The 22,634-nt window shown below is 40.4% G+C and overlaps 1 protein-coding gene across 46 annotated transcripts in view; it reads right to left on the bottom strand.

The window, feature by feature from the left end:
• Positions 1 to 22,634, bottom strand: part of SETD4 (SET domain containing 4) — a 472,148-nt gene that overhangs the window by 303,848 nt on the left and 145,666 nt on the right. For 2 of the 46 annotated variants that reach the window (XR_014245493.1, XR_014245495.1), the window contains exon 14: positions 11,489 to 11,743. The exons of the other annotated variants lie outside the window; for them this stretch is intronic. The gene's annotated coding sequence lies outside the window, so the exon portion shown is untranslated. The remainder of the gene's footprint in view (positions 1 to 11,488; positions 11,744 to 22,634) is intronic. 46 annotated transcript variants of the gene reach the window in all.

The following is a 22,634-nucleotide window of genomic DNA, read 5'->3' as shown; positions in this document are numbered from 1 at the left end:
GGCAAAGTAGCAAACTTCTCTGTGCCCCAGTTTCCTTCAAGATAAAGTGGGAATAAATACCAGTACCTACTTCTAGGGTTGCTGCAAGAATTAAATGAGTTCATCCATATCAAGTGTCTGAGACATAAACAATGCTTGGTAAATGTTGGTTGTCGTTCTTGTTATGGAATTGTTATTATTACTGGTACTCTGAGATCTCAGCCTCTTTCACTCTCCAGCATCATGAGGCCCCATAAGTAGATGCTACTGAAGTATACACCCAGCCAGGTGTATACTGGCTGATGCCACTGAAGTGGCTACACAACACAATGTGACATCCATCCAAGCACAAACCGTGTACCAAATACCCAGTTTCCTTCTAATCGTTCCTTTTCGTCTTTCTTTTTTTAATTAAAAAAGTTCTTATGGGGCTTCCCTGGTGGCGCAGTGGTTGAGAATCTGCCTGCCAATGCAGGGGACACGGGTTCGAGCCCTGGTCTGGGAAGATCCCACATGCCGCGGAGCAACTAGGCCCGTGAGCCACAATTACTGAGCCTGCGCGTCTGGAGCCTGTGCTCCGCAACAAGAGAGGCCGCGATAGTGAGAGGCCCGCGCACCGCGATGAAGAGTGGCCCCCGCTTGCCGCAACTGGAGAAAGCCCTCGCACAGAAACGAAGACCCAACACAGCCATAAATAAATAAATAAATAAATAAAAATTAAAAAAAAAAAAAAAGTTCTTATGAAGCAAAAAGAACGGTGAGACTCAGGTTTAAACAACTGGATTAATTTCTAATTACGTTAACACATAGCAATGTAATTCCCATTATGTGTGAGTCTATCTTATTAGTTGGAATTCCAATGTTTTTCCACCCTCAACCCTTTGAAAAGCACTTCTGGTGGGGAGAGTGGAGACTCAGGGAAGGGACCCTTCCTGTGTTCCCACCCTGGCTTCCTGGTGCTGCATTTTTTGGGAAAGTTTCCCTTGAACTTCTATGCACCTCATTCTATCCCCCTGCAAATTTACAAACAGAGCACCTTTGTGAGCCCAAGACTGAGGCAGGGAGAGAGCACAGAGAAGGTCTGTCAAGCCAAACAAGTTGATTCATGTGCAAAAATCCCCCAATTGCGTTTACAGATTAAATTGGAAAAACTTCAGCTGCTTCTGGTTGAAAATTCCACTGAAACCCTTTACTGACTGTCTGTGCCTGTAGCACATACAATTCCCAGTGCCTGCACAATAGTCTACACGTGCAAACGCATATGATCAGAGGTAAGTGAGTAGCGTGTGGCTTCAAGATGTCTGTGTCATCTGACGGCCTATGGTTTCCTGCATATTTGCTATGTAAACACATCCCTATCTATTATCGTGCTGTAGCCCACAAACTTTAACAAGGTCTGCGGGGTGGGGCACTTGAATTTTGAACTTAGCAACACTAGATGCTTGAATGCATCAAGCAATGGGGGGGACTTACTTTGTTGGCAGTTCATGCCTTTTAATGAAGAGCTCCAATGATTGGGAGGGAATAGTTATAGATCTGCACTGTCCTATGTGACAGCCACTAGCCACTTGTGGCTTTTGACACTTGAAATATGGCTAGTCCAAATTAAGATGTGCTATAGGTATTAAATGCACACCAAATTTCAAAGATTCAGTACCAAAAAAGAGTCAAATAACTCATTACTAACTTTTTGTGGTATTTTTTATTGAAGTATAGTTGAGTTACAATGTTGTGTTACTTTGAGGTGTACAGCAAAGTGATTCAGTGATACATACATACATATATATGTATATATATATATATATATATAAAATATATTTTTTATATTATTTTCCAGGATAGGCTATTACAAGATATTGAATACAGTTCCCTGTGCTATACAGTAGGTTCTTGTCGGTTTTCTATTTTATATAGTAGTGTGTATATGTTAATCCCAAACTCCTAATTTATCCCTCCCCCCCATAATAACTTTTTAGATTGATCATATATGTTACAATGATAAATTGTCTATACTGTATTAAATAAAATGTTCTTAAAATGTCATTTGTTTTTACTTTTTTAATGTGACCACTAGAAAAATTTAAATTGCACACAGGGCTCACGTTATATCTTGACTGTACCGTGTTAACTCAGAGTATTTATTAAAATCAGAATCTCATAGAAGTGGCCCAGGAATCTGCACGGTTAATAAGCATCCAGATGATTGAGATCACTGCCATTTGGGGACCCGTGACATAGCAGGCAGTGATGTGGATCATGAGTCATAACACCTGGATTCTAAACTTGATTCAAGTTCCTCCTCATCAACAGAATGAAGGTCTTGGATTAGACCTAGAAAGTCATATGGCTTAAGGCTTCCAATCCCATTACCCACTGATTATACATCCATCGACCCATAAGATCCCCAGAGACTGACTGGACCCAAATGGTTAACAACTTCATGCCATTTTTAACCTTATGAACTATTCATTTCATTCCTCCAAGAGGACTCTGACAAAAGATGTTAAACCAGTCGTCAGAACTTTTAAAATTCATCCTCCAAACAGCAAAAGGGTTTTCACTGGGGAAAAGAAATGACCCCTTCAAAATATTTCTAAAAGTAACCAATGAAATAAGTGAGCAAGGCCATGTGGTTTTGGAGAAGGAAAGATAGGAAGCAGAGAAGGAAGTGGGTAAGATCCACCCCCATCTAAACCCTGAGTGCACTTAGGGTAAGGGTGCGGGAGAGTCTCCAGATCCCTGGCTACAGAGCACACTAGCAGGTGGGCTTTAGATTTGAGATGATAGAATTTCAAATAAATGTTGGCTGACTCGTGTGTGAGGACAAAGTCCACCAGACTGCCTAAAAGGAAAAGATCCTGGTTTGAACCTTTTCCTTAATCAATGTAAGAATCCTCACTTTCCTCCATCACTTTATTAACACAAAAAAGAAAGGCATAAAGGGCCAGCAACAACTGGTCAATGCAAGGATCTTCTATGGCTGGGAATATCCAGCACACATGGAAAGATTGTTTTCTCCACTAAATAATAATGATCCAAGACACAGGGCTGTGACAGCAGATGCCATGCTGAATATCAAACACTTGTAGAAGAGATCAATTCCTACATCTGGCTTTGCTAAGGGCTCTCACATTTTCAGCCTCAGACCTTCCTAGATTACATTTTCGTGTTAGTTAGATTCTCAAGCTTGACCTAAGTGTTGGTTTCTTCCCACATTCATTAAACTGGGGCTGGCCTGCCCCACAAGACCTTTACCACTCCAGCCAGACGATTCTTGCCATCAGACAAGAGGAGGAAGACAAACAAACTTATAAGAAGTGAAATAAACTGAACTGGGACCCAAATTATGAGCTAGCACCATGAATAAACACACACAGAGATTCCAGGTAAACTGTGGTTCTGTTTACAGTGGAACAGGACGTTCTTTCCTGGGACATCTCCTCCTAGCTTACCTGATTAGCAGCTCCACGTTCATACGATCCCCTTCTCAAAAGTTTTCTTTGCTGCATAGGCAGGTAATGGTTTTTTGCACCAGATGAGCTTAGTTAAACAGAGGCAGGGTGATCTAGGTAATCAGCTACATACATTGCCAAAGAAGACCTCTAATAATATCACCAACTGCTATGGCCATCACCTCTTCCTCTGCACAGAAAACAATGAATAGTATCCTTTCTGCTGTCCTTGGATCCCAGCACAGAGAGGATCACCTGGCTATGATTAAAGTACTGGTGGTAGTGATGCCGGGTCACCAGGAACCTAGGTTAATGAGCAGCCAAAAAGCCTCCTGGAAGAAGTTGGCCCAATAATTAACTTTTGGTCACCAGCAGAAGTGATTCTGAGTAGACCTTGATGCTTGGTCTGAGCCCAACTCAGCCCAGCCCAGTCTGCCATCTACAGAGGTTGTAACTGAAAACAGAAGTTGTCTTTCACAGAAGCTATCTAAGGCAAGGAGGCTCTGCTTCAGTTACCCTTCAGGAAGTACAAGACCAGGTGAAACAGGAATTCTCTCCACAGAAGACCACATCGTTGTGGCTCTTAAGGGCTCTACCATATATATCAGCAGCACAAGCAGAAGAAATGGCACCCAAGGGAGGGGACCTGGGAGGGGAGGTGGCCCTTGTTCCTGGGGGTAGTGTCGCTCTCCAGGAGACTTGGGTGGCACTGGAGAAGTCTCTGTAGGCAACTACCCATCTTCAGAGGAATAAAATGGCAGCTGTCACATGGTAACTAATCCTGTGAGTAATTGGGAGAAAGGTTTCTGAGGGTCAGGCTCCCATAAAAAAGCAAGAAAAATATGGTCTATACAAAATTAAACCTCTTTTTAAACTCCACAAGTTGTGTGGTCTTAACAAATTCAAAACTTTTCTGGGACGCCAACACTGTAGACAAACTGAAAGGCTGTGGGTTCCTCCAAAGGGCAGCTCAGAGATCTCTTCTGCTGTGATCTCCTTTTAGGATTAGGCAACTTAGCTGGTTTAATCTGAAACCTAAGGGAACTGAAAGATAAACCTCTCAGGTGAGTAAATGGGATGCAGAACAGAGATCATTAGCTGTCATGAGAAACCAATGTCAAAGGCGTTAGGCCCGTGGGTTCCACCTGTCCAGAGGATGGCCAGCTTCACAAAGGAAACAGGTGAGTATTTGACTCTGGGGTCATAAAGATGTGGATTCAAGTCCCAGCTCTGCCACTTGTGAATATTATAAATTTTAACAAATTAGGTGACCTCTCTGCACCTTGGACACCTCAACTATCAAATGGGGATTCTAATAAATATCTTGCAGGACTTTTTTGAAGGTTAAATAAAATATATAAAGCCCCTAATGGAATGCTTGGCATATCAGAGTTGCTTTTTTTAAAAAAGTAGCAATTACTATTAACCAGCCAATTCTAAACAACATCCTTTATACATAAAGAAACAAACTTATGGTTACCAGGGGGAAGGGGAGGGGAATAAATTGGGAGACTGGAATTGATGTATACACACTACTATATATAAAATAGATAACTAATAAGGACCTACTGTAGAGCACAGGGAACTCTATTCAATACTCTGTAATGACCTATATGGGAAAAGAATCTAAAAAAGAGTGGATATATGTATATGTATAACTGATTCACTTTGCTGTACACCTGAAACTAACACAACAAATAAATAAATAAAAGCATGAAAACAAATTAGAGATTGATTCCACTGATGGAGGTTCAGGAACAGTAAGTGTGTTTATAAAGCCATGGAATTTGAGAGATAAAATCTCCAGATTACATGGTCGAACCCCCTTATTTTTTGCATATGGAACTGGGGCTGTTAAGTGTCAAACTAAGGCCACACAGTCAATGGGGGACAGACTAGAACCAAAATCCATGCTTGGCTACTGTTGTGGGTTGAATTGTGTTCCCCAAACAAGACATGTTGGAGTCCTAACCCCAGTACTTCTGAATGGGACCCTATCTGGAGATCAGGCCTTGACAGAGGAAATCAAGTTAAAATGAAGTCATTAGGGTGGACTCTAATCCAATATAACTGGTGCCCCTAGAAAAAGGGGAAATTTGGACATAGAACAGGGAGAACACCATATGAAGATTGGAGTTATACTACCACAAGTCAAGAAACTACCAGAAGCTAAGAGAGAGGCCTGGAAGAGAACTTCCCTAGAGCCTTCAGAGGGAGCATGGCCTTACCAATACCTTGGTCTTAGACTTCCAGCCTCCAGACCTATGAGACAATAAATATCCATTGTTTAAGCCACACAGTTTTTTTTCATTGCAGTATAGTTTATTTACAATGTTGTGTTCATTTCTGCTGTACAGCAAAGTGATTCAGGTATACATATATATACATTCTTTTTTTTATATTATTTTCCATTATGGTTTATCATAGGATACTGAATATATTTCTCTGTGCTATATAGGACCTTGTTGTTTATCCATTCTATATATAATAGCTTACATCTGCTAACCCCAGCCTCCCACTCCATCCCTCCCCCACCCCCTCCCCCTTGGCAACCACAAGTCTGTTCTCTATGTCTGTGAGTCTGTTTCTATCTCTTGGGTATGTTTATTTGTGTCATATTTTAGATTCCACATATAAGTGATATCATATGATATTTGTCTTTTTCTTTCTGACTTACTTCACTTAGTATGATAATCTCTAGTTGCAACCATGTTGCTGCAAAAGGCATTATTTCATTCTTTTTTATGGCTGAGTAGTGTTCCATTGTATATACGTACCACATCTTCTTTATCCATTCGTCTGTCCATGGACATTTAGGTTGTTTCCATGTCTTAAGCCAATCAGTTTTTGATACTTTGCTAGGCAGCCCTAGTAAACTAAAACAGCAACTTCCCATAGACAAAGCCATCATACTAGTCATTTTCAAGTTCTGCTATGTAGGACCCCAGGGACCCTGGCAGACAGTGATATGCTGGTAAATGTTTAATAAGTGGGTCTCAGGAGGAGGTGAGAGGAGACCTGATGTGTGGTATTTGTCAAGTTCCATGGTGTAACTACTCTCACCCTGGTTAATTTCAAGCTACCCATGTGAGATCAGTGAATGCAGAGGTAGGAAGAGCTGTAGCACCATCAGCTCTCATGAGCCAGGATATGCCCCCTGGGAGGCACCTCAGGGGCTGCCATGGGACAAGGGAAAAACCAAAGAGGCAGAGCAAAATAAGCCCTGTATGTATGGGAGTAATGCTACTCAAAGGTGTGAAACCATTGCAGTAGATCATGATCCTCAGAGGAATACATCCAACTTCTATTTTCAACCTGCAGTTCCAGTTAAGTGTCTGCAACCTTCACCAACCTCTGGAGCCCCAGGTTAAGTGTCTGTCCAAGGGCTTTAGCAGCCACCCCAAAGGGTTTTTTGTCAGAGGTCACCCTCCTCATTCCTGGCCTCTACTCCCTGCCCATTAGAGGTCATGCAGCTTTTCACTGACCTAGAGATGAATATCAAAAAGAATATCTTTCTTTCACATTCACCAAAGGGCCAAATTCTTTACCAAAAAAATATCTCTTTAGGGAAATAATTCTAGAACAATCTATTCACAGATTCTGAGTCCTTAATCTAGCTGTCCAGTGTGACAGAACTGAGACACTGTGAAAAGGTGTCCTCTTACTGGGCCTGTTCTCCAGGTCGATGCTTTTTAATAATAACGTTGATGTCTCGAGCCTTCACAGACCTGTTCAACCAACAAGATTTGGCATTTCTGGTCATTTTATTTAAGTTTCTTTGCCAAGATGATGGATGTATCTCACAGTTCAACTGTCTCTAACATAATAAATATATAGACTCAGCACAACAAACAATAATGGTGAAAATAGCACAGTACAAAGAGCGCTGGCTTAGGAAAGAATTCCTGTGTTCTAGAACCAGCACTGTTGTTCATGAGTGTTATGAAGTCTTTTCACTTTTCAACCTCTTTATCTGCAAAAGGAGGGAATGGGTAGTACTAATCTCTGCACAGGTGTGTCGTGTGGATCAAATGAGATGCCAAACATGTTAAACACATTATCATTTGTGTTTTCCACTTACCTGCTTTGTTCTAATGATTTAGGTAAAAGGGTTTATATGATTGATTAATATGAGACAACATTCAAAGTTTCACAGTAACTTTCATTGTAAAAAGCAAACTAATCAAGAAAAAAGTAATTCCAAAAGTACTACTTTTTTGTTTAGTTTGAGAGATTACAACAAGATCATTTCTTTTTAAAGGTGAGTATTTTCTTTAGGAGTGTGTTCCGACCACCATGCCTTCCAGCCACATCATCACTAGCTCCAGCACACCTGGGCATGTTAATGTGTGGGATACCTCAGGTGATAGCTCACCACAGTAAATGACAGCTTGAGGCCCAGGAATAAGCACTGAAATGGACAACAGAAAGTATAGAAAAAACTCCAGAAGAACGAGGAACCCATCTCTCTCTTCTCATTTGGTATATTTCCCTGTGTACGTGCGCGTGCGTGTGTGCGTGTGTTCTCCCAGATTGTCTCAAGCAAACTGAATCACCAGCAACTCAGAGTCCAGCGGGCTGACCTCTTGCTGCAGAGCAAAAACTGCAATGCACAGGGTTTTTTGGTTTTCCTACAAGGAAAGAATGAAGAAGATGGCGGGGATGTATCGTTAGAATGCTGTTGTTTAAAGGAGAGAAAGAAATCAAATGAAAGAGTCCCAGGTTCCCTGTCTGGGGGAATAGAGGAATAACAAGGGGAATGTAATAGTAAAAATTAATAACAATAAAAATAATAATAAAATTACTGTTGGCGCCAAGAGACTCTCATATTCCACTCCAATTCTAAAATTGGAAATAAAAAACTGGAGTGCCACTAAGGCAGGGACTGTAGGTTTGTGAATTACACGCTTCAAGCTGCATGTGACTTCACCAAGAGAGTAAAGGCAAAGGCCCTAGAAGACACAGTGAGGGCCCCCACGATGGGAGGGAGATGGGGAAGGCTCAGGAAAACTCAGCAAAGGTAGTCACAACTATGGGCGCCAAGAAGAGGATGGAAAGAACAAATTCCCATCAAAGGCAAGGTAAGAGGGTGCTTTCTACAAGAAAAGGTGGTCACTGTGCCAGATGTTGGAAAGAAATTAGGGAAGAGAGACAGAGGACCGAGATACAGCCAATAGTTTTGTCAATAAGGTAGCCATTAGGATTCCTTGGTGGCATATTTGTAATAGAGTGGTGGGGACAGGAGCAACTAGTTGGTGGGACAGTCACTTATAATTACACCTTATGTTGCCTCTAACCATACAAAAGTAAAGAGAGACTCGACTTGAGAAGGCAGATTAGCAAAACTAGGAGACGATACGGTAGGGAAATCTTCAATCCAAACAAACGTGAGATATGGGGGTATGAACTGTATGGACAAAGGCTGCTTAATTGCAATGGGATGGAAGAGATTTGAAGGGACCCAACCTAGAACAAGAAGGAGTCACTGGGGTGGGGATAGGGTAGAAGGGACTTGGGGGCAGGCCAACCCAGCCTCTGAATCCAGTTCCGCAAGCAGGGCCCAGGGTCCAAAGGGGTTGGCAACAGCCAACCACGAGTCATCCAGGGGGGCAGACAGTGTGGGGACAGGTGAAGGAAGGGAGCAATCTGTCCACGTGGTGAACTGTAAAGTTTTCCAACAAATAAACTAAACCAGGAGCAGGAAGGAAGCAGGAGGAGGAGCTACTCAAGGAGGTGGGGAGAAAGACAGCCAAACAGCATCAGAGAATCAGGACAGATAAATGGGATCCCGCCAACGGACCATGATTCAGGGGCAAGACACCAGTCCCTGGGGAGGATGGGCAAGGGCAAACAGAAGGGGCCCATCCAAACAGGAGTGGGCGGATTGAGTACCGGGCAGATTCCTAAGGGAGGGATCGGGGCCCTGTCGCTGCGTGGAAGCCAGTGGCAGACCTGGATGTAAAGCAGATCTGGAAGGGCAGACAGAGGGACCGGTTGCAGCCCGGAGTGCTGAGCCAAAACCCCCTCAGCTCCTTCCCCTAGTGCGGCAGAAAGGGCCTAGACCTGAGGCTCAGGAGAGCCCAGTTTCATCCAAAAGATCTTAGCAGAAGAGGGCCACCAAGGATGAGAATCAGGCAGGGGCGAGAGAAGGGATGCTTTAAGATACAGTGGGCCTCATCTTAGAAACAGAAACAGAAAAGGAAGACGGTAAGGGAGAGTCTAGAGATAGTCATGAAGAGTATTTTATGGGGAGGAGATCAAGGAAGATATGGGAAGGAATCAAATTCCCAAAGAATGCGTGCCCTTGCTCCCCCCAGGCCTAACCAGTCACAGACCCAGAGATATCATAGAACAATCATACATCAAACACGGTGCACCCTGGAATCACACCAAACTGGAGTCTGATCTGCTGTGTGAGGTCCAAGGAATCATCTCTAGATTGTAAAGACCGATAAATACCCACACGAGTCCCCATAAGAGGTTATGAGGGCTCCTTCTGCAGAAATTAGTTTTTCTCAGTGCCCCCTCACCTATTCTGAGATCCTTTTATGGTTCTAACTGAAGGCCAAGAAGTGAGTTTGAGAACTTCACACAGGACAAGGTAACCCTGTTCCTTCTCCTACAAGCTTGCCAGCTCCTCCCAGCGGCTGGTTTCAGTTTCGCGACTCTTCTTGTTCAGGATAATAGCTAAGGTGCCTTTCAGTGAGATGACTGAAAAGGGAGATCTCTTCCTAGCCAAACAAAGGCTTCCAAATCATCAATTCCTATTTTAAACTTTTTAAATGAACCCAAACTCTTAAGTACTAACAACAACTGTTTAAAACTTTCTGACTTTAGGTTGTCCCCTTAAAAATTGTATGCTTGATAAGTGAAGTAAGTCAGACAGAGAAAGACAAATTTCATATGATATCACTTATATGTGGAATCTAAAAAAAGATACAAATGAACTTATTTACAAAACAGAAATAGACTCACAGACATAGAAAATAAACTTATGGTTACCAAAGGGGAAAGGGGGAGAGGGATAAATTGGGAATTTGGGATTAACAGATTCACGCTACTATAAGATAGATGAACAACAAGGACCTACTATATAGCACAGGGAACTATATTCAATATCTTGTAATAACCTATAATGAAAAAGAATCTGAAAAGTTTTATATATATACATATATATGTATATAACCTGAATCATTATAAATCAACTATTCTTCAAATTTTTAAAATTGTACGTTGGGTTTTCCTTTAAGGGGAGAATATTTTGGATTTGCTTTTGTCAGCTTCCAAGGAAGGATCTGCACCTTTACATTAATATCTTAACCAAAAGAATAAAACATTGTGATACCTCAGCTGCTGAGTCCAGGAAGCTGGGGATTGCTGAGGAATAATCCAGACAGAACTTTCAGAGGACGAGGAACTAGCACCTGGCAGTCTCCCGTTTCTTTCAAGAGATTAAATCATACCTCCCCAGGTAATCAGACTGACCTTAATAAAAGTTCTCAGTAAAGAAATGAGGAGGACACCTTGACCCAAAACTCTCTGGCCCATGTGTCAGGAATGTGGCAGAGGTAAGTGAGGACAAGGTTGGTTCCCAACTGTGGTTTATTTTCAAATCCAGTAAAACGTGGGTCATTTGCAAATTCCAGTAAAAACAAATCAAACATGAAGTTCCTGGGACTTCAGTACACGTATTTTTGTTTGCATCCTCTCTTTTTTCCCCTCAATGTCATGTGTGAGATGCCTGAATGTAGACTCTTCTTTTTTTTACTCAGTAAATGTATTTATTTACATGGGCTCGAACAAGACACACAGGCATCCAAAACAAAGGAGATAATGAGATACTCATATTTCTTAAATCAATACAGATGATGGTTTGAAAACATGATTTAGCTACTGGGAATATTTGAGTTCTTGATAAATCTCATTGATAGGAAATTTCAAAACACTTACAGAAAGAAAATCGTCTGTTTCCAGGGTTTATAAGCCACACACTGATATAGACTGGAAATTGCTCTCTCCATTCCTCCCCTTGCCTCCATCACCTTGCATAATCTCACCTGCCCAAAAGTCCGGAGTGCAGATGACAGTTAGCAGTGAAAGGACACGGCAAGCCGCAGCTGCTCTGGCTTCACCGGCATGGGTTTACTCCACCACATAGTACACAGTCTGATCTCCCTCTTCCCCCTGTCTGATTCCACAGTCCCTTCTGCTGGCTGCGTCCACAGGAATCTCCACTCCAGTGGTCCTGGCAGCATCATGGGCCTTATAATGGGGTAGCCCTGGGCTCGAATCCTAACTCCAACATGGAAAAACTGTGGGATAGGGAGGGTGGGAGGGAGACGCAAGAGGGAGGGGATATGGGGATATAGGTATACGTATAGCTGATTCACTTTGTTATACAGCAGAAACTAACACAGCATTGTAAAGCAATTATACTCCAAGAAAGAGGTTAAAAATAAATAAATAAATAAAATACATGTAACATAAAAAAAATGTAATGACAATTCTCAGTTCACAGGCAGTACAAAAAGAGGTCACATGCTGGATCTGGTCCAAGAGCTGTAGCTTGCTAACCCCTATGTTACTGTATACCTGTTACAGTTCTAAGGATCCATAAATATTAAATCATTCTAGCGATCCTAAAAGAAAAAAAAAGAAAAACTCTGACCCTGAGCCAGCTATCCAAACTCTGACCTCAAGTTTCTTGTCCATAAAATGGGCTTATGATACCCACCACTTAGGGTTCCCATGAAGATAAAATAAGATCATATATGGGAATCCCCTGACATAAAGGGGTGCTCTGTGAACCTCTGTTCCCTTCCTTCTTTCCTCCTCAGTTTACTTATAAACTTGCACTAAATGAACATGCAAGGAATAATTTGAAAAGACCTTGAGGTACTTCTTGTCCTCCAAAAAATACACAGTGAGTATCTTACAGAATGTTCAAAGAAGAATAAGAAAAGTGCTCAAGAGGATGAAGAGGTTTCCAACTCCGATGCAATGCCCAGGAAATGAAGGGAAACATAACTTCCTATCTGGAAAGGCACAAGGAGAGACATGTTTAGATGCTACCAAATCTACAAAGCCTGGGCACGGAGTGAACACAAGGACATTTGCATCAAGTTTGGATATATTGGAATGTTCCCTGCCCTCTTGGATCTCCCCACAACTGTTTCTTCTTCTGCAAAATGAAGATAACAGTACGTATCTCAAAAGATTGTAGAGAGGATTAACTTCAGATAATGTGTGTAAAAAACTTAACACAATGCCTGAGTATTAGTTTTCTATGGCTGCTGGAATAAATTACCACAAACTTAGTGGCTTAAACAACACAGATGTATTATCTTATGATTCTGAAGATCAAAGTCCAAAGTCACAGACATAGAGAACAGACTTCTGGTTGCCAAGGGGGAGCGGGGTGGGAGAGGGACAGACTGGGAGCTTGGGGTTAGTAGATGCAAACCGTTACACATAGAATGGATAAACAACAAGGTCCTGTTGTAGAGCACAGGGAACTGTATTCAATATCCTGGGATAAACCATAATGGAAATGAATATAAAAAAGAATGTATATATGTGTATAACTGAGTCACTTTGCTGTACAGCAGAAATTAACACAACACTGTAAATCAACTATACTTCAATAAGTAAATAGAGATAAAAAAAGTCCAAAGTGGGTCTCACTAGGCTAAAATCAAGGTGTCATCAGGGCTGCCTTCCTTCTAGAGGTTCTGGGTAAGAACCTACTTCCTTGCTTCTCACAGGTTCTGAAGGCAGCCTGCATTCCTTGGCAGGTGGCCCCTTCAGTCGTCTTCAAAGCCAGCAGTGTAGCATCTTCAGATCTCCCTCTGACTCTGCTCTTCCCACTTTTTTCATAAGCACATTTGTGATTACCTTGCACCCACTTGGCTAACCCAGGAAAATCTCCCTACCTCAAAATCTTTAAATCAATCACATCCACAAAGTCCACTGTGCCATGCAAAGGGACATGTTCACAAGTTCTATGGATTAGGATGTGGACATCTCTGGGGCCCATTATTCTGCCAACCACAGTATGATTTGTAGTATGTTCTCGACACATGGGAGCTGCCATGGCAAGAAGGAGGAAGAGACAGCAGAAGCGGGAGGAGGGGCCTAAGGAAATTCATTGCCTAAATATTGAAAACTCGTTCCTAAGTGAGTTCAAATAAAGCCACAGATGACTCATCCGAAAGGTCTGTGAAGGAAAGCTAGGGATATTTGTGGTATGTCATCAACTTTCAAAGGCTAGCAGCATTAGCGGTAACAGCCAACTCTTCTTTAGTAAATATAATATGTCGGTACCATTTAAAATCATCACCATGTGTGGTGATGGATGTTACCCAGACTTATTTTGGTGGTCATTTCACAATATATGCATGTATCGAATCATTATGCTATGCTGAAACTAATATAACTTAATATGTCAATTACATCTCAATATAAATAAATAAATAAATATCATGAGAATCTTAAGGGTATTTTTCAACTCAGATCAGCATTTAAACTAGAAACCCAAGAGCCACAAATTGAGAAATCTGGCTTAATGGGCATCATCCATCATCACGCTGGGAAACATCCTTCATTTGCCTATGAATTAATAAATGCTCAAGGCATAATTTCATGCCAGAATGGCAGGAACATAGTTTTTCCTGGGCTGAAGCAGGCTGAGGTGGGTCTGGCACTCTGATCTGAGACACAGCTAGAGAATCTGGTACATAGAATGAGCAGCATGTGTCCTAAATCAGCATTCACAGTCCCAATCCAACTCTTGACCGGTCCTCTGTCAGGATTAAGAGCCCTGAAGAGTGGCAGAAGGGCAAGTTGTCCCGTTGCCTAAGTGAAAATAGATCCATGTGCTTTGAACTCCCCAAACACAGGTGTAAAGTCAACTCTTAAAGTTATATTTGATGATATAAATTTAAGAACCTGACCACTTGCTCTGTTGCTCCCATGGGCGTGCACTGGAGTACACAGTGCAGACACAGCAGGCACTTTGAATTCACTCAAGTGCCCGTGATCAACTCCGATGCAATGCCCAGGACTATGCTTTGAAGACGCAGGAAGACGAGATCTTAAATTAGAAGATTTTTGAAGGCAAATGGAGGTGGCCACAAGCCTCTGCTACAAAGCTGCTTCATACGGCCCCTTGAGAATCTCTGACTTGATGAGTCCTGATATGCTCCCAAGATAAACAGGGACTTATGTTCCCCTAGGAAACAAAATGGATTGACATGTTGGATGGAAGTAATTAATAATTATCTCTCTCAATGCTGAAGAAGGCCTGCTATTATCCTGGCTATCTTTCTGACATTCATCCATGAGGAAAGATGAGGATGATTACAAATAAAAACAGCTCATATTTATTGAGCACCTATTTTCTGCCCTGCATTGATCTTAAATTTATTAGTTCATTTAATTCTCAACAATCAGGTGAGTTATTATCTTGCCTCCTAGATAAATGAGGAACACAGAAGTTAGATTCCTTGTTCAAAATCTTACAGCAAAACAAAGATTCAAACCCAAGCCCTCTGGGTCCTAAGCCTCAACTCCAAACCATTCAGCCCTATTTTTCTCAAGAATTAACAGATTCATTCATAATTGTCCTACTTATATTTTTCAACAGAATCATTTTTGTCTTAATATACTTTGACCCTATTAAAGTTAACAGGGTCAGGCATTGGGATTTTCTTCTGTTTTGCCTTTCAGAGCAAGGACACAGGCCCATTCAATGCTTTAGTATAATGCTACCTAAAATCAAAGAAATATGATCTTATTTATTTTAACAAAGACAACACTTCATAGTAGAAATAAAAATGGTCTTCTTGCTCATTTACTGAATCACTGCCTTGCCCATCTATTGGCATCACCAACACCAGGCCTTCAGCCATAATGTGGTTACCTAAGAGCACACAGATGGTGTCTTTATCTTCTAGATGGTTTTCCAAGATGCCCCCAGCGTCTGACACCTCGCTCAGGCTAGACTTCCTCTCCAAAATATGCATGTTGTAAATTTCTCAAATATCTCATGGATTGGATGGGTGGTGAAAAACGGGAGCTTTGATCATAGAACACACCCCAACAAAAAATTTTTATTCTAAAGCTAGAACATTGTTAAGAACAAAGCTGTATAAAGGGTTTCCTCTCACAAATAGAAGTTGATGGAAAAAAGCGGTTCCAGTAACTGGGCTGTAAGCCTGGACCCCTCAACTAGGTTGGACTGTCACCAATTTACATGAAGGATTATGTCATCTTTGGACACTGTCCTGGACAGTCTTGCCATGGATTTGGCTGTCAGCCTCTTAACCCTTTCTCCATGTTTGGGAACTTCTACCTACACATACTGTTTACCTTCATAGCCTATCAATATCACCACCGAAGCTGAAAATGCCTCCACCCTGCCTGCTCCTACATCTGGTGAGGAAGGCTGGTCACATGACTTCTCGTGGCCAATCAGATGCTCTGGCTGGGTTTTTGCCCCCGGACTGAGTGACCCAGGTTTATTTTCCTTCACCACACTTATCACTATGTTTATGAGTTCATTTATTTTATTTCCCTAACTGAATGTAAGGCTCCATGAGGCTTATATTTACGCTATATTCCTAGTACTTAAAATAATACCTGGCTCACAATAGGAACAATACATTTCTTGAACAAGTGAATAAACGGATGGATAGATGGAATAAATGGATGCATGTGCAAAGGAAGGTGAATTTACCATTCCCTTTCCCACAAGATCATGCATCATAAAGAAGCTCATGGATGCATTCCTTCATGCAGACATTACCATTGAGAGAAAGAAGACACAAGGGGCAAAACAAGATCATGCTACTGTTTTTGTAGAAGGAGGCATTCACCCCTTCCACTTTGCAACCTGTTCTCCTGAGCAGAACTGTACACATTCTTTCCCCCGGCAGTGCATAACCAAAAGGACATTTTTAAAAGGGTAAATATCACCATTTTGAGAACCGTAACTTCCAAAACTGCCAAGAAGAAGAAAATATTACAAAATGATCCAAACATGGCAGATAGGAGGCCACCGTTGGTCACCTTAGAGGACAAGGAGAAGTGTTTAGGAACAGAGTTAGGCAAAAAAAAGTCTCAATACTTTTAAAGGGAAGAGGATTTATAGAATATATAAATCAATACCTAACATCAATCCCTTAAAAATCCACAGCAGATTAACAGCTATCATAAAATCTGCATATTTTAACGCACATACGCCCTATCCCACCTTACATTTCACTCTCCATGCAGGATATCTACGGCCGCCTCCACAATTACCTTATGACATGTTTTCTAGAACAATCACCATCATAGATGTCCTCCACTTGACAAACCCTAACTTGTGTATTATAAATTGCAATATCCAGAGCTAAAAAAAGTATCCCAGAAATTATGAGAATACAGAATCATCAATCACCCTTTTCGTATCAATATATGTCTATCAAAGTAGCTCGTGATTTCATTTTTCTTTTAGCAGCCTCTTCATACTGCACATTGGAACTGCTCCTAAGCCAATCACTCCACACTCTTCAAATTTCACAAAAAGATGGAGATTTGGACTAAGTGACAAACTTAGTACGTTCACCTAGTTCCCCTCCTGCTCCACATCCTTATAAAAGATAGAAGAGATGGTTTTTTAAATAGTGAAGCCATAAGAGCAGTGAAAAACAGGAAACAGTACCCAACATTAACTAGAAATTTTGAGACAAAAAACAGAAAGACAAAAATCAGACAGGATCAACTTGTTGGAGAAAAATACAACCAACACTTGTGCAGAAGAAGTCTGCTACAGAGAGGGGTCGTTACACTGTCCTCCAAGCTCCAAGGCAATGGATCCAAGAAGCTAGAGGGGCAAATCTGGCAAAAACAATACTGGATCACTGCATTTGCAGCAGCTACATCTTTTGGCTTCTCCCTCCTCCTGCCTTGAACTGAGCAGTGACCAACAACAGCATATAGCACTGGTTAAAGTGATAGACTGGGGTGCTCAGGCCAGAGAGGCATCATTCACCTGAAGCTATGGCAGAAAGTGGCTTGACACTCACCAGACCCACCTGCCTCTTCCTGGGCACAGCAAAGCTATATTTGCCAGCTTCCTTTGTACTTAGGTTGAGGTCATGTAACTAGTATCTAGCCAATAGGTGGCAATGAAATGTACCCCTTCCAGGCCTGCTTATGAAAGTCCTGTACAATCATCCTCATTCTTTCTTCTCTGAAAGTAAAGGATCCAATGAAGATGTGTGAGGGGCCCCTGGAAGATGACAGTGCTCCAAGATGGAAAGAGCTGGGATCCCGAAATCAATAGAGAGAAAAACAAATCTTTATTGAGTTACTAGGGTTTGGGGGTTATTTCTTATAGCTGACATGAGTTCTCCAACTAATCCCATAGCCAAGGAAACCCTGAGAGGATATGCAGGAGCCACAACAAAAAACATTGCACCAGCATCTCCATCAGGGTACTTCCAGGAAATGGAAGGCACACTCAAAAAGTTGATCAAAGAGATACTCGAAAATGGACTATTTCAAGAGGTAAGGACAGGGCCAAGGGAATCATCCGAGGATGATGAAGCTCCCAGGGGTCAGCACCAGTGGAGAACCATGGCCTTCCCCAGTCCTGAAGGAGGAGGGATGGAGCAGTTACCGGAAACAAGGAAGAGCTGTAGCTTCAGGGGAGAAGTGTCCCTCCAGGACTTCTGACTATAGATAGAAAACACCACCTCTGCCAAAACCAGGATGACAGAGGGAGGACAGGAGAGAAGGGGAGATCAATACTCCAATCTTTCCTCCTGTCCTCTAGATTCAGCTGGAATGTCCCTTTGGCTGAGCCAACTGGAAGGCAGTGGGCAAGGGAGCCCAGTGATGCAGAGATCAGCCTCCTGGGGGCCCAGAGCAAGGTTGATTAGGACAGAGCGTGGATGTGGAAGACACACTGAGAAAAGCCCGAACACCCTCTCAGCAGCCCATCCTGCCCAACCCCCAGCAGCCCAACCAGAGATGAGCACCTGTAATCAGAAACGGCATGCCCAGAGGGACAAACTAAATGAAGGTGAGATGAGCAGATAACAAAGAATCAAAGACTTAAGGAAAGAGCAGCACAGAAGTCATTATGAAGAAGAAATAATACTGAAGGCAACAGAGTTTATAGTGCAAATAGAAGAAGGATTAACAGATTTCATGTTGTGAAAAGATACGTGTCTATCAGATCTATAGATTAAGAATCAGCTACTACACAAGAAAATCTGAGAAATCTTAGAAATTGTAAGAATTGACTCAGAAAATAAAACAGTCAGTGAATATATGGAGTCAGAGAAAGTTCACAGTTAAATAGTAACTTGTTGACCTGGATAATTGAGCCAAGGGATTATTTAAGAATATATCACCAAAAGGGAAAAATGGAAAAAATATATTTTTAAATGGTATGAAGTGCCAATATCCATCTAATGAAAATTCTAGAAATAGAGAACAGAAAAAATTCTAGAAATGGAAAAGAACAAGTAATAAAGAAACAAAAAGAAAATTTCCCAGGGCTGAAGAAACATGAATTAAAACTATTCATCACTTTCCAAAAGACCTACTCTTTGATTTTTTTTTTAACCCCACTGTTGTAAAATTCAGAAGTTCAAAGATAAGAAGAAAATCCTAAGTGCTTCATGAGAGAATAAAACAGACTACCTAAAATGAATGAGTTTCGGAGCAGCATCAAATTTCTCCTTGACAAGACATGATGCTAAAAGACAATTGAGTAATACCTTAAAAGTTCTGAGGGGCAATTACTTTGAACCTAGAATCTGATTCCTACCCAAATTAACACTAAAAAGGAAAAACAAAATAAAGGCATTTTTCACAGACATTCAAAGATTCACACACAGGCCTTCTCTAATAGATTTAATCAAGCAAGAAAGAGAAATTAATTCAAAAAAAAGGAAAATGTGGTGGGACCCATGGATCAACAGTAAACAGAAAAACTAATAAAACAGAGTTTGCTTAGAAATATCTTTTAAAATTTTTTAATAATAATCTACAACTTAAAAATCCCAGAAGATCTCAACATGGGAGGCAGCAGGGTTGGAGAGTAGAGAGAAATTAGTGAAAACAATCCTAAAGTTCTAGTTTTGTTTGAAGTGTGAAAGAAAAATAGATTAGTTAATTCCAAATAATTAATTTGGAATCAATATTTCAAATATTAATTAACCTAACAATGGGAAAAGGAGCCTAACTCGAGATATGAGATTTTATTAAACAAAAGCAAATAATACTATATAAAATTTTTGAAAATCTCAAGGGTGTGATTTTCTATAAAAATATGGATTAATCAAAATTGATCCAAGAAGAGGCTGAAAATGTGAATAGATGAATACCTTTATAAAAATTTAATAGGTAGTCAAAGCTTGAATCCGTAAAACAAAAAAATGGTACCAAGACCAAATACTTTTATATGAATTTCTGTTCCATGAAGAAACTGACAATCCTTAAATTATACATCTATCTGGAAGTACACAAAAGTAAAGAGAATCCAGACTCATTCTACACAGCTAACATCAATTTGATTCCAAAACCAGATGACAAGGTTAGCACAAGACCAAAAAAAAAAAAAAAACTGTTATTACAGTAAAAAAGGATGTAAAATCATGCAGCCTATCACAGAAACTATCATATTTAATAATGAAAGATTAGAAAGTTTCTATTAAGATTGAAAACAAGACAACCATCACAGCTACCATCCTTCATTGTTCCATATAATAGGTCCTATTTAAAAAGAGAGAAGGGCTTCCCTGGTGGCGCAGTGGTTGAGAATCTGCCTGCCAATGCAGGGGACACGGGTTCGAGCCCTGGTCTGGGAGGATCCCACATGCCGCGGAGCGGCTGGGCTCGTGAGCCGCAACTGCTGAGCCTGCGCGTCTGGAGCCTGTGCTCCGCAGCGGGGGAGGCCGCGACGGTGAGGGGCCTGCGCACCGCGATGAAGAGTGGTCCCCGCTCTCCGCAACTGGAGAAAGCCCTTGCACAGAAACGAAGACCCAACACAGCCAAAATTAAATAAAATAAATTTAAAAAGAGAGAAAAGTAAAAGAAATAAGAGGTATAAATGTGGAAAAAAAAATAAAAATTTTCCTACATGTAGACAAATTGCTGTCCCAAGAGAACTGAAGGAAATACTATTTAAAAATAATATCAGATACAAAATCAATACCTTTATTATATACAAGCAATAAAAAATTGAATGCCTCTGATGTTTTCTTCTAATACTTTCATAGTTTCGTTTTTATATTTAGTTATTTAAGCCATCTATAATTTATTCTGGCATAAGGTATAAAGTAGTTGTCTAACTTGAACTTTTTAGAAATACCATGAATAATAGCAACAAACAGATATGTAATACACCTAGAAATAAACCTAGTGAAAACTGTACAGGAATTAACATTTTAAAAAAAAACTACAAGAATGGTTTTGTCCCCTGGGTGCATATTGGAATCACAACAAGACTAATTAAATCAGAGTTTGTAGGGTTGAGACCCAGGGTAAAAAATCTCTATTACAAAATGTAATGATATTGGTTTTTTTAATAAAGCAAATGCAGTCATTATGGATGGGAAGATAAAAAATTGTAAAGATGTCAGTTCTCCCCAAGTTAATCTATAAATTCAATGCAATCTGAATCAGCATCCAATGGAATTTTTTATGGAATTGGCAAGTTGATTTCAAAGTTCATCATGAGAAGAAAATATAAGAACTTTGTTTTGAAAAGATTAAAGGGAACTACTATTAAATACCAAAACATACTTCAAATCTGAGTTAATGAAAAGAGTGTGCTATTGGTACAGGAATAGAAAAATAAATCAATAAAATAACAGTCCAGAAACAGTCCCAGATATACAACATTTTTATAAAGTTTCAATTCAATGGGAAAAAGATGGATAAACAAATAAATGGTGTTGAGACAATTAGATATTTATTAAGAAAAATTAAGCTAGACTTCCCTTCTGTGTAGAATACTCCAAAACAAAGTCCAGATGGGTTGAAGGGCTAAGCATTTAAAAAAAAAAAAAATTATAAACATTATGAGAAAATACAGAGAATTTATAACCTTGGAGAAAGTTATTCTTAACCAAGACAAAACCAGAATTTCCAAAAACGAAAATTAAAAGATCTGCTATCAGGGCTTCCCTGGTGGCACAGTGGTTAAGCATCTACCTGCCAATGCAGGGGACATGGGTTTGAGCCCTGGTCCGGGAAGATCCCACATGCTGCGGAGCAACAAAGCCTGTGCACCATAACTACTGAGCCTGCACTCTAGAGCCTGTGAGCCACAACTACTGAGCCCGAGTGCCACAACTACTGAAGCCCGCATGCCTAGAGCCCATGCTCCACAACAAGAGAAACCACCGCAATGAGAAGCCCACACACCACAACTAAGAGTAGCCCCCACTCGACACAACTAGAGAAAGCCCGTGCGCAGCAATGAAGACCCAACGCAGCCAAAAATAAAATAAATAAAATAAAAAAATTATTTTAAAAAAAGATCTGTTATCATGAACATTTAATGTTTTCATAAGAAAAGACTCCTTAAGCAAAATTAAAATACAAGAAACAGACTTGGAGAAAATCTTTGCAACAATTAATGAGAGTAATGTCTAGACTATTTAAAGAACTCATACAAATCCATAAGAAAAAAAGGATTAAAAAAAAAGAAAACAGGAAAGGATGTAAACCAGAAATTCCAAAAAAATATATGTACAAGTGTCCAAAAGAAAACAAAATGCTCTGATAATCTGGAAACTACAAATTAAAACAAGAATAATACTTTATTCTCCCATCAGCATGGCAAAAACTTAACAGACTGATAAAAGCAGTGTTCATAAGAATGAAATATGGGGGAAACTGGCCTTTTCATACATTCTTGGTAAAAGTACAAACTGATAATACGTATAGCTGATTCACTTTGTTATACAGCAGAAACTAACACAACATTATAAAGCAATTATACTCCAATAAAGATGTTTAAAAAAAAGTACAAACTGATAAAGCTTTTCTGGTAATAATTTTCAGAAATCACAATCATTACCTTTGAACCAACAATTCCTAAAGAAACACTCACATGTGTGTTATATATATAAAGATATCTGATGCAATATTGCATGCACTAGCAAAAAAAAATTAGAAACATCTTTGGGGGAGACAGTT

The sequence above is a fragment of the Balaenoptera borealis genome (genome assembly GCF_965194805.1).
Source record: "Balaenoptera borealis genome assembly, chromosome: 5".
Lineage (NCBI taxonomy): Eukaryota > Metazoa > Chordata > Mammalia > Artiodactyla > Balaenopteridae > Balaenoptera > Balaenoptera borealis.
Note: the sequence above shows the minus strand (reverse complement) of the source record. Positions and strands in the feature narration are given on the sequence as shown.